At 39.7% G+C, this 12969-nt stretch overlaps 1 protein-coding gene across 3 annotated transcripts in view; it reads right to left on the minus strand.

The window, feature by feature from the left end:
- LOC124776826 (growth hormone-inducible transmembrane protein-like) overlaps nucleotides 1-12969 on the minus strand; it is a 74055-nt gene that overhangs the window by 32068 nt on the left and 29018 nt on the right. The window lies entirely within an intron of this gene.

The raw sequence follows: 12969 nt of genomic DNA on the forward strand, positions 1-12969 counted from the left end.
GAATGGAAGGAAACTGAATGATATTTTTAGAATTATCAGAACCTGTAACATGCCAAAATAATATTGCACAGTATCTTACAGTACATGTGTTGCCTCAACTCATTACAGATAGAATTGCAGCCACATCTGAAATTAAAAGGAATGGATATGCTAGCCTAATGTTTCACGTGTTGTGTGTGTTGTATGTATATTGTTGTAGAGGAAGGCAGATTCAGGAGAAAGTGAGAATGCTGCCATGCCTGGTGGAATCAGAGAAACTTTTATAACTATGCATGAGCAGCAAAGATGCAACACAGGCAGCTGGAACGGGCTGCTATTTCACACTGAAGTGGCTGAATTCACTAATCCTTGCATTATTAAAAGCAGCCTAATGTTCTTAATTTGTTAGTGTTATTGGTTCCACTATGATTTTACGTGTTGGTAAGAGTAGTCTAATTCTGAACAGAGATGAATACAGTGTTAGAAGAAATATATGTTGCTCCGTACCAAATCAGGTTGTAGAGGTATTGGTTAGCCAAGTTCAACCTAGATGTTGATTTACTGATGATATTAACAGATCAGTCATTATAAATCAGGAATTTGGTGACATTTCCTATGGTTCCAGAGGAAAACTTGTGTGAGGAAGCTTGTTATAAAGGGAGTGCATTCAAGTTGGATCCTGTGCAGCTTCAGAGAGCTGCTAAGGCATAGTTATTCAATTCTGATCTAGAAGAGATTTAAATGAGAAGTTGCATTATGACAAGCTGCCTATAGTGGTGTAGGAAGTTTGGGTATTTGTTATTTAGAGCTGGTTTGGTTTCCAGTTCTGTTCCAGTTTTCAAGCTAGTGTCCTGTTGTGACATTCTCGTAGGGAGGGTGTTTCAGTTTCTGACGACCTGTGGTACATGGTACCCAGAAGATCAAAAGGTGACTTTGTGCTCAGTTCGCAGGGCAGGCATTAGATAAGTTGCTCTAGAACTTTTCGATTTTGTGATACCAGACTCTTAGCCCACAAGCACACAAATTAACTCCTTAGTTGACAACGTAATATCTGTATACAGTTACCGACTTGTTATTTTGTCTTTCCAAGTAACGAGATATTTCAATAACACAATTTTTACTATCTGAAATAAAATACAAAGAGAAAAGGTAATAAAAAAGAAAAAGAATATAGTATTTGCTGAATACTTTATTACTCATGATTTAGTTTGCTTTCAACAATGTAGGAACAAAAAAATCAGAACTCAAAAGATGACCACATATATAAAGAAATTACATGTGCTTATATGCACATATAATCAGATATTTTAAGTTATCACTGGTATAACTAATGAGTTCATTTTCTAAAATTTATGAAGAAAGGAAAAAAGTGGACATATTATGGAAGGTATTTAGTTTTGCTTACAAGTAACAAATTATTGGGACAGTTGATGCTATATCACTGACTAATCCATAGCCAAAATTTGTTTATGAGAGATATTAAACTTCAATTAGCAGAAGGATTTTCGAAACTATATGCTATTGTAAGTAAATCTGCAAAGGAATTTGCTTGCTTTTAAATACAAAATAAACACTGGGCACATTTCACCTACGATAATCACAGATTACTAGAATTTTTCTACTGTTACGTATTTGTTTGGGAAGAGCTACAGACAGTGATATTTTGATTTTTATATGCCTTTTGCAAAAGGTTCAAGAATACTACAAATATTTAATATTATAGAATATGATTTTTTAGTAAATAATTAATTGCACTGGAGAACAGAAAATGTTTAATTAAACTAGTAAAGTACACAAAGTAGGACAGATTTGAATAGTCTGGTACAGTTTTTAAGGCTAAGACAAGGTAGCTGAGAGACTGGTCCTAGTTTTACTATCCAAACTAAGACAAACAGTGGTAGAACAGATAAAAAAATCTGCTGACCAAGTGGCGGCAGAATACGCACATCGAAGAAGGTTATAATTTTGCAAGCTTTTGTAGCCAGTGGCTTCTCCTTCCAGTGGAATGGTTGAAGGGGAAGGAAGACGGCTGAAGGAAAAGGACAGGAGAAGTCTAGGAAAAGAAGCAGCAGATTTCAGAAAAGTCACCCAGAACCACAGGTCAGGGGAGACTTACTAAACAGGATGAGGAGGAAAGACTGATTGTTGGGAACTGCACCAGATGAGATTTGAAAACCTGAGAGCTTAAAGGTCGAAGACAGAGTAATATGAAAGACAAATTACAGCTAAAACACTGTGCACGAGTTAATAAGAGTGAAAAGCTATATACATTGTATGTAACATAGGTGGGAGGGTGCAGCAAAAAGTAGACAAGTCAGAAAATGAAATATGTAAAAAACTAAACTAGAGTGAAGAAAGGAGTAGTTACTGTGAAGAAATGCTAATACAGAAGAAATTAACGTAAATTAAGGCCAGGTGGGCGGTGAGAAACAAGGACATGGTGTAGCGTTCGTTCCCACCCTCGGTGTTCTGAGAAGCTAGTGTCTGGGGGAGGACTCCAGATGGCATGTGTGGTGGAACAGGCACTGAGGTCATGGCTGCATGTTGTAGAGCATGCTCTGCAAGAGGATACTGTGTGTTGCTGGTACACACCCCCCGCCTACGCTCATTCATCCTAACTGATAACTTGGTCGTAGCATTGCCAATGTAAATGGTTGAACAATATTCACGCAATAGCTGGTATATAACGTGCATCATTTCACAGGTGCCTCTTTCATTGATAGTTTATGTTTTGCCTGTCACAGGACTCGTATAGGTTGTGGTAGGAAGGTGCATAGGGCAAGTCTTGCAGTGGGGACAGTCACACGGGTAGGAGCCATAGAGTAGGGAAATGGGTGCAGAAGGATCATAGGGTCTGACAAGGATATTGTGGAGGTTGGAAGGGCGATGAAAAGTTATTCTAGATGTTGCAGGCAAAATCTCACACAGAATGGCTCTCTTTTCAGGGCATGATTTTAAGAAGTAATGGCCTTGTCAAAGTAGCTGATTAATACATTCAGGACCAGGATAATAGTGTGTGACAAGTATGTGCTCCGAAGATGTTTTTTGAAGGGATCAGCAGTACCAGGATTGGATGTGATGGCTTGGGAAATCTGCTTTTGAACTAGGTTGGTGGGGTAATTACATACAGTGAAGGCTGAGGTGAGAGTGGTGTTGTATTGCTGTTAAGAGTCTGCATCCAAACAAATATGTTTGCATCAAATGCAAAGTCTGCATGGGAGGGAACGTTTGACATGGAAAGGATGCCAACTGTTAAAGTGTAAGTACTGTTGTTTGTTAGTGTGTTTAACGTGGGCAGAAGTGTGTAGCTGACCTTCAATGAGGACGAGATCAACATCAAGCAAAGTGGCACAGGATTCGGAATAGCACCATGTGAAATTTAATTGGGAGAAGGTATTCAGAGATTCCAGGAATTTTTACGGGTCAGCCTTACAATGAATCCATATGGAAAAGGTGACATCAATATACCTAAACCAAACTGGGGGATGTTGGTGTAGAGGGAGATGGCATCAATCTTGACAAGCAATGTGTGTGGTGGACATGGGACGGACATGGATCTCAGATGATGTATGACATGGTTGGTGTCTTTGGTATAGGAGGAAAGTCTGTACTACGGGTTGCAGGTGCTGAACAACTAAGGTAGATATGTTTGGTGGATCCTTTGAAGCCAGCAACTAAAGGACAGCCAAGAGGATTGGTTTTGTGGACGTGACGAAGAAGGTAAAAGGAGAGGGTGCGTGGTTTGGGTGGGGTAATAAGTTCTAGGATTGAGTTGTTAATCCATACGAGAGGCCCGAGGTTTTAAGGACGAACTGCAGGTCAGTTTGAATCACAGGGACGGGATCTTGATTGCAGATGCAGAGGTGTCAGGTAGCTGGCGTACAGCTTTCCTAACATACTCCCTTTGGTCAAGCACTACAGTGGTAGATCCTTTGCCTGCTGCAAGGATAATGATGGAGTCATCAGCTTCTAGGGAACACTGAGCCTGGAGTTCTGTAAAGGACAGGTTAGGGTCATGTTGTAGGGACCTGAGGAAGGGTTGTAAAGCAATACTGGTTGTGAGGAATTCTTGGCAGGCTTGTAAGGGATGATTTTGAGGTAGTAATGGTGGATCAAGTTGAGATGGTGGCTGGAAGTGTTCAAGGCAGGGTTCAATGTCAAGTTTGCTGTTGGAATGGTTTTTGGATTGGGTTGCAAAGTGATATTTCCACTTGACATTACATGTGAAAAAAGATGGGTCCTTCACCAAGGCAGCATGATTAAATGCAGGTTTAGAGCTGGAAGTGAGACCCTTGGATAATACAGATAATTTAGGAGGGGAGAGTGCTTCAGATGAGAGGTTGAGAATACGCTGCTGTTGTGACTGGTTCTTCTAATTATGGGTTACTCTTGGTCTGGGAGGCAGTGGTGAAGGCTGTGGGATGTTAAGGAGGTTGACCAAGCTCTGTTTATAAGAGAGGAGTAGTGGTTGATGGTGTGACTGTTTAGGGAGCTGCATAGGGACAGGAAGGGAAACAACTGTTCAAGTAGTTTAGAAGGTGGGATAACTCATTGAGGTGAAGTCTGGAATGTTATTGTAGTTTAAAGTCGACTTGGCAGATGATACCATCCAAGGAAACATAAGGGCAGATCACTGTAGGATTTAGTAGGAGAAAAGTGTGGTGAGTGTGAATTGGCAGATGAGGCACGTAGTTCACAGATTAGCCGGATAAGAACAAGAGATTGTAAAAGAACCTGGTCTAGAGTAGAATTACATCCTGGAATGGGGTCTTTCAATGTTATGCATTTTGGAGTAACTCCAAGGGACAAGTGAACCTGTGCCACTGAAGGCCAGCTAACACACTTCTGTCCACATTAAACCTACTGACAAACAACAGTACTTAAATTTGTCAGTTGCCCTCCTTTCCATGTCAAAATTCCCTCCCATACATCCCTGGCATTCAAGGCAAACAATTATTCAGATGCAGACTTTACAGCAATACACCACACTCACCTTAGCCTTCACTGGACATAATTATCCCACCAACTCAGATCAAAAACATTTTCTTGGCCCTCACATCCAATCCTGGTACTGGTGATCCCTTCAAAAAACATCTTTGGAGCACACACTTGTCACACACTATTATGCTGGCCTTGAATGTATTAATCAGCTATTTTGACACGGCCATGACTCCCTAAAATCATGCCCTGAAATGAGATCCATTCTGTCAGATTTTGCCCACCAGACATAGAATAGTTTTTCCATTGTCCTGCGCACACAGCTTAAATCTGCACACACAGCTCAACACTGCCAGAGGTGAAACCGATTCTTACTCATCAGATATGACAGCTGTAGATACTTCCAGGAAGCTCAACTTTCCCCACCACAAAGATTTTTCACTTTTCAGTTTACGGACAGGTTACAGTTCCCCGTATTTCCTGTACAGTTTCCTTATACGAGTAGACAAAATAATGTCACTGAGTTTGAGTCTATATATTGGAGTTATTTTCAGCTTATTAAATGAGTATTTATTTGCAGCTGTTGAATGAACTTACTGTAAAATATGTTCCTATCAACTATGGCTAAGAGGTGTCTAACTTAAGGGAGGATGTAATTGATTTTGGTCCAAAAAAAATCAATTTTTCAAGAACATCATTGTTTTGATCTACACAGTTTAATCTATGTTGTGTGTGTATTTTACGGTGATAGCAGCTTTAGAAATGCCTTTAAATTGTCAAACTGATTAACTCTGTACTGGTGGCACTTCCACCTTTTATGACATTTGGGAAACTGCTTGCTTCGGTGGAATTTTTGTCAGTGTGAAGCCTATTTTCATTCTATATATTTGCCTGACATCTATATCTCTGGCTAACATCTTTGCTGTAAAACTTTCTTAAATGTGCTTTATTTATGTTTTGGCAATACTAACACACATTCGTAGGTGAAGGCTGAATTCGCAAATCTTTACGTGGAAATCAAGATTTATGCATAATGGGTGGTGGAAAAGCTGTATTAAGGAAACAGAGGTTTCACAGAAATCAATTTACCAACAAAAAAGAGAAAGCAGCTCGAAATGAAGAACATAAGCTCTCAGCTTCAGTGTCGAAACTTGGGACAGGAAAATTGTACAGGTTCGTGAATGATGTTGGTATGGATACCACTGGAGTCAGACTTATTGATTTAGAGCTTCTCTGCCAGGCTATAAATGTTTCATGTTCATGGGTTAGCTGTAAAAATATGAAATGCTTGATTATTTTTGAAGGAAAAAAAAAGTGGGATAGCTTGTGATTTTAAACTGGTGAGTGGATATTAATTTTTATTTCCCTCCTCCAAAGAAAACTGACACTGGTACCTACCATAGCAATTTTAGGTTAGCATATGCTCTGAGATGCCTTGGACAGGACAGGGAAGGAGGCAATTTATTGTGTGGTTTTCTGAGCATGCCTCCACCCTTGTGCAAAGTTTGAAAAAATAAATAAAGAAATGTCTGATGCCATATGTGATACTGCCAAAGTTTCTATGAAGAAAGCAGTGGAGGAATTGGTGGAAATAGACCAAAAAGAAATATATCCTGGGGTAGATATTCATGACAGTGAATCTCCTGCATATGTTACTGACCTGTGCTTGTCTGTAGATGGAACCTGGATGTAAAGGGGTCACACATCTGTTGTTGGTATTGACTCTGGCAAAGTTTTAGATGTAGAAATTATGTTTAAATACTGCCACCAGTGTGCAACAAGGAAAATGTTCAACAATGAAGACAGTGAGAAACTGTAGCAAGAAAAGCATGCAGCAGCATGCTCTAAAAATTATAGTAGCTCTAGTGTGGACATGGAGGCTACTGCAGTTGTGAGGATATTCTCCAGATCTGAGGACCAGTACAGTGTTAGATATACTAAATACTTTGGTGATGGGGACTGTTCTTCGTTCAAAGCTGTAACAGATAAAAATCCATACAACACAACAATAGAACAGCTGGAATGAGTTGGCCACATCCAAAAGAGGCTTGGTGGTAGGCTTCTTCGCTTGCTGAAAGAAAGGAAAGGTGAAGTACTTGAGGATGGAAAACCACTAGGAGGAAAAGGCAGGTTTACTCTAAAATAAATGGATTCTCTCCAATTATTTTATGGGAGAGCTATCAGGAAAAATCACACATAATTTAGAGCCAATAAGGCATGCTCTGTAGGCAGTTTTCCCCCCACAAACTATCCACTGACCAAACACCAATGCACAATCTGTGTCCGAAAGACGATTGGTGTTAAGTTCAACAACAGAAATGAGATGCATTCACATAAACACTCATTCACCCTGATTTACTGAGGAAGTGTCTTCATGGAAAGACAAAAAATGCAAATGAAAGCCTCAATAATTTACTTCGGATTAGATGCTCAAAAAGGACATTTTGTCGACTAAGTACTCAAAATAGGTGTCTATGATGCAGTTTTATGTTAACAATAATGGACATAATGGCAGAACTGAAGTGCTGAAGAGAGTTGGTATAGATCAAGAAAGCTAAGAGATCAGTGTTTTACCTGCAAATGCAGGCCAGGCAGATTTGAAGAGGCGAGAAGAGAAACCTGGAGGGTGAGGTATATCAGTATGGAGGATTTTAAAATTGAGGTAAGCTTATTACAAGTAGAAGTATGAGAAGAAAAATCTTTGAACATGCACATTTTTATGTTATTAGAAATCTTTTCTCAAAAAGTATACGCGTTAATGCTATGAAATTTTCAGGAACTGTTAGGAATGTGTTGCTGTCTCCCTCTAACTAAAAAACACGAGATCCTCCAATTACATTCTGATTTTTAGATGATTGCATGTAGATAAGGTTAATTTTGGATGTACAAAATTAAAAACTCTGTTAATGATACAATTTGTACCATAAATTAATAACCATAGTTCAGTGGTCTTATAACCTTCTCAGGACACTACATTAAAATTTTCAGATTAATTGCATGATTAGAATTTGAATTATGGCTTTTTATAAAAAAAGACAATAAAAAATTAAAAATTCAAATTTTTGGCAGGATATTAATCCTGCATATTTTTATTATTTTTATCCGTTAAAACACAGCTCTTTTGCTTTACACATGCAAAATTTTAGATTTGTACATTAATAAATATGGCTATGCGATTTTTTAAATAAATGTTTACATTTTCCATTACATCCCCCCTCCCCCTTTATGTGTGATGTTAGTGACCTTTGCAATTTTGAAAGGGGGGGGGGGGGGGAAGATTTGATTGCTACATGTGGCACTTTGCTGCCATCTGTCTTCAACACGGTATTGTAAAGCTGTGCATTTGTGTTGTCACTCTGTGGTAAATTAATGAATGACCAGAAAGTTAATGAACTTATCTCACTATTAATTACACTACTGGTAGACTGCATAAATCTCTTCCATTCAGTAATTGCTGACACCCGAGTGGGCTGCACTGAGAGGAGCCCCTTACCACAAATCCACAGTATATCTTGCAAAATTGGTGTGAATATGTCTGGTGGAATTAAAAATCTGAAGTTCCAATACACATAGGACACCTTCCTGTGTTTGAGAGGAGAGATCTACTTGTGTTGCAGAAGCATAACGAATTTAAGCCTCTGGTCCTCTTCAAACATTTGGCAATACATTTGATATCCCAAATGCTGTGGAGTATTTCAGTCAGTGATAGCAGAGAATGAAATTGACACTGTCAAATATACAGGGTGGTCCACTGATAGTGATTGGGTCAAATATCTCATGAAATAAGCATCAAACGAAAAAAACTACAAAGAACAAAACTCGTCTAGCTTGAAGGGGGAAACCAGATGGTGCTGCCATAGGCCAAACGGATATCAACTGCATTTTTTAAAATAGGAACCCCCATTTTTTTTAATTACATATTTGTGTAGTATGTAAAGAAATAGGAATGTTTTAGTTGGACCACTTTTTTCGCTTTCTGATAGATGGCGCTGTAATAGTCATGATACTAGAAGCAAAAAAGTCGCAATAAACATACGATTGAAAATGTATACCTTAAGAGCTACTAGCAGTTTTCCCCATCTTCAATCTGTGAAACAAATCTATTTTACTGCAAGTTCTTTGCTTTACATATTTTTGAAAACTGGTAGTATTGGGGGAGGGGGAATCCTATAAGCATGTGCTATCAAATGCATTCCTTAAGAGCTATGAGCACTTGTTCATATTTTTTTACTTTGAAACACAACTCTTCTAATGATCAAGTGCTCGTAACATTTAGGATATGCATTTTAGAGCACATGTTTGCTGGACTTTTTTTTTCTTATTTTAGTCCTTACTACCACTTCCCAAAATATGGAAAGCAAACAACTTGCAGTTAAAGAGATTTGTTTCACCGTATCGAAGATGAAAAATTGCTCGTAGCTCTTAAGGTATGCATTTTCAACCCTATATTTACTGAGACTTTTTTGTTTCTAGAATCAAGTACCAAGTACTTTCAACTGTATGCATTTATGCCATTAATTATGATAGACCCTGTAAAACACAGGTTCAGTGAAGTCATTTTGTCTACTCACGCGAGACAACTGGACAGGAAATGTTGCAAAATGGAAAGTGCACAGTGCTCAAAGTTGCCTTTCCTGAAAGAATGCTACAGCTGCTGTACAGGACAACTGAGAATCAGTTTTCCCTCTAGCAGTGTAGAACAGTGTGCCCAAATTACGTAGTTTCTGTCCATTTGTTTTTCTTGAATTTGTATTATTAATAACTCTTATCTATATTCCATTTATTGCTAATGCACTTTGTACAAAGTTAACAACCCCTAGAGACATCTTAGCATTGTGTCGCAAGTGTTTCGTACGCTGTGCTCTGGAGGCTTTGTGTAACTTTGAGCAACACCCTGTAGTTGCTTCTTGTGGTGTAATGAAGTAGACAGAGTGGGGAAGCAAATGCTTACTGTTCAGTTATCAGACCTGTGAAGGAGGGAAGTGCAAGACCACAATGCAGTGACCTACTTTCTCTACCTTCTAACCTTCACCGCAACCCTTCACCGTTCTATAACCTCAGAACACAATTTATCCCTTAATACGGTGTAGTGTAGTTTATCGCTTTGATGAAGTGATGTGTGGCACATGAATTTTTCTAACTTACAATGACTGTCATTATAAAAAGTTTATTTTCGTAATGTATTAGCTATTCTACTGTTTGGATATGTTTTATTTATGCACACACATCGCAAGATAGATGGATGCAGTATACCTGCAAGCTGGGATGACAATAAACATCATATTTCGTTTGCAATACCTGCTGGCTGGGTAGTTAATTCCGTGACGTCAGTTCCTGTGTTTGAGGTAGGGAGTGACACAGACTAAGAGCAGCCCTGGCAATGCTTGAGACATCAAGGGAAAAAGAGAAAATGTGTTATATGGACACTCTTAATTGAAATCTGTAGATTAAGATGGGGCATAGGTGAATTCTTCTCGGGTTATCAGCCGAGTGGTGGCATCGTCTTGTCGCAACCACTCAGCTGATAACCCGAGAAGAATTCATCAGTGGAATACGGTGAGAAAGACTGCAATCACGTAAGATGGACCATTTTTGGACTTCTTCCTTGTCAATGTTTTTGGTTGTTCTGAATAGTTTAACAACTTCGTAACACACAGTTATTTAAGAAAAAGTACAGTATATGAGGTGTTGTTAATAAGCAGCCCTGCCTTATTTCAAGAGCTGGCTGTTTGACTTAACTTCCAGCTGTAAATGCACCACTTTGAGGAAAGTGGTTCAACCAGAACAGACTGGTGAGTGTGCTGAAATAGTAAAGTGAGCAAGCTAGAACAACAGGAAGGTTTAGTTCCCGATCAGACTTTACTTCATCACTTGATGGCATGGTAAAATACCAGGGGAGCATCACATGTGACTGTCGACAACGCACCAGATCAAATATGGCTTTGCTGGAAGTAAATAAAATTAATGAAGAGCAAGACTAGTAACAAGAAATTTGAAATTTCAAGGAGAATTGGTGAATTTTAAGTATGCAGATTTGTGGAAATTGACACCTGTTGTCAATAACAACAAAGATGAACAGCAAAGATTACGTTGCAGTGGAAAATCAACTGCTAGCATTGAGGAGCAAGAATTCTGGAGACATATGGGTAGCTAGTAAACAATTATTAAGGCCTTAGAATACAATTAAGATGGGGGGGGGGGGGGGGGGGGGGGGAACCTAGACCATGAGATAGAAGATTTCGACTGCAATCAGTATACAGCAGCAGTTGTGGATTGCAGCTGTGGCATGTCAACCTACAGCGGTGACAATATCTACTGCGCAATCACTTTCGGTGATACAGCATGACCTACACAACGATACAGCTTCCTGCTGGCATCTAGTCATGCTAAAATCCTGGTAAGTAGTAAGTTCTTCTTCTTCTTCTTCTTCTTCTTCTACACCACACGAGAACAACACCGCGTCACATAAAAAAAGCAAGAACTACAGAATACTATATCGGAGTTACAAATTGAACTTTCCACCTTACCAGAGGAAATAAATTTGGAAATATTGAAACAGTGCAATTTAGTATGAAAGAAAGTAAATGATCAGTTTAAAGATGTGACCTTCAACTTTAAACAATTAAAAGGTTTAACTGTGCAGGAATTTAAAACAATGCAGGATCCAATCTCTGGCACTCAAATGAGATTGACAGTGTTGGAACAAAGCAAAGGTTTGAATGTAGGCACTACTTCAGGCTCCACACTTGCTGCACTGGAGGAGCAAGCCGATAATAAAGTACAAGAAAGAACTGAATCACCTATAGGTATACTACTTCTAACATAGAAAGAGAGAACAGAGAGATAACTACAGAAAATTTGTAATGGGTTAACTAAGACTGAAAAGGAATTATATACATTCGACACTGCATGAGCTTGGAAGGGGGTGGAGGAGGGGGGGGAGGAGGATTTGAAAGAAGTATCAATTTAGCCAAGATCACTAGCAATTTTTTTTACTACTATGATTGGTTGACTGATCTACACTGTCATCATCAGACTTTTTAACGTTATTGGTTGTACATGCATTTTTTTTTTTTTTTTTTTTTTTTTTTTTTTTTGTTGTGGTTTTAGGGCGCAAAACTTCTATGGTCATTAGCGCCCAGCCCGTGACTTAAGACAGTAAGAAACCGAAATTTAAAACCAGCAGCAAGGGGAACAAAGTCAGAAAATTGGAGAAACTAAAAATAGAAGACTGCTTAAAAATCCACTACAGAAAGGGGGTGATTGTCCCCAAAAAAAGCTTCAAATGACTGACGTCATTTCACTGTCACTAATAAACTGTAGAACGCGGTCGGCGGAGCGCGTGTCATCTGCTAAAATCGACGCTAGATCAGGCGACAGCTGTAGACGGGAGCGTAACGGATTAAAATAGGGGCATTCAATTAAAAGGTGTCTTACCGTCCACAGCTGAGAGCAGTGGGGACAGAGTGGGGGAGGATCGCCGCTTAAAAGATGTCGATGGCTAAAACGACAGTGCCCTATCCGGAGTCTAGCTAAAATTACCTCCTCCCGACGACGCGTTCGGGAGGAAGAGGTCCAAGCGCAAGGAAGGGCTTTCACTTCCCGCAATTTATTACAGGGAAGTGCCGACCAATGGGCATTCCATAATTGAGCAACATGGCGACATAAATCGTTCCGAAGATCGGTGAAGGGAAGCGACTGAATAGCTGGCCGAGGAAGAGAGACTGCGGCCTTGGCCGCTACATCGGCCGCCTCATTCCCACAGATACCAGCGTGTCCCGGGAGCCAGAGGAACGCCACCGAGACGCCCCTCAGGTGAAGCAAGCGCAGACAGTCCTGAATCCTGTGGACCAGAGGGTGCACAGGGTAAAGAGTTTGGAGACTGAGGAGAGAGCTGAGAGAATCTGAGCAGATAACGTACTGTATCCGCTGATGGCGGCGGATGTAGTGGACAGCCTGGAGAACAGCGTAAAGCTCCGCAGTATAAACCGAATACTGGCCGGGAAGCCGAAAGCGATTTGGGGTGTCGCCAACAATATAGGCACTCCCTAC

Source organism: Schistocerca piceifrons, chromosome 2 (assembly GCF_021461385.2).
Source record: "Schistocerca piceifrons isolate TAMUIC-IGC-003096 chromosome 2, iqSchPice1.1, whole genome shotgun sequence".
NCBI lineage: Eukaryota > Metazoa > Arthropoda > Insecta > Orthoptera > Acrididae > Schistocerca > Schistocerca piceifrons.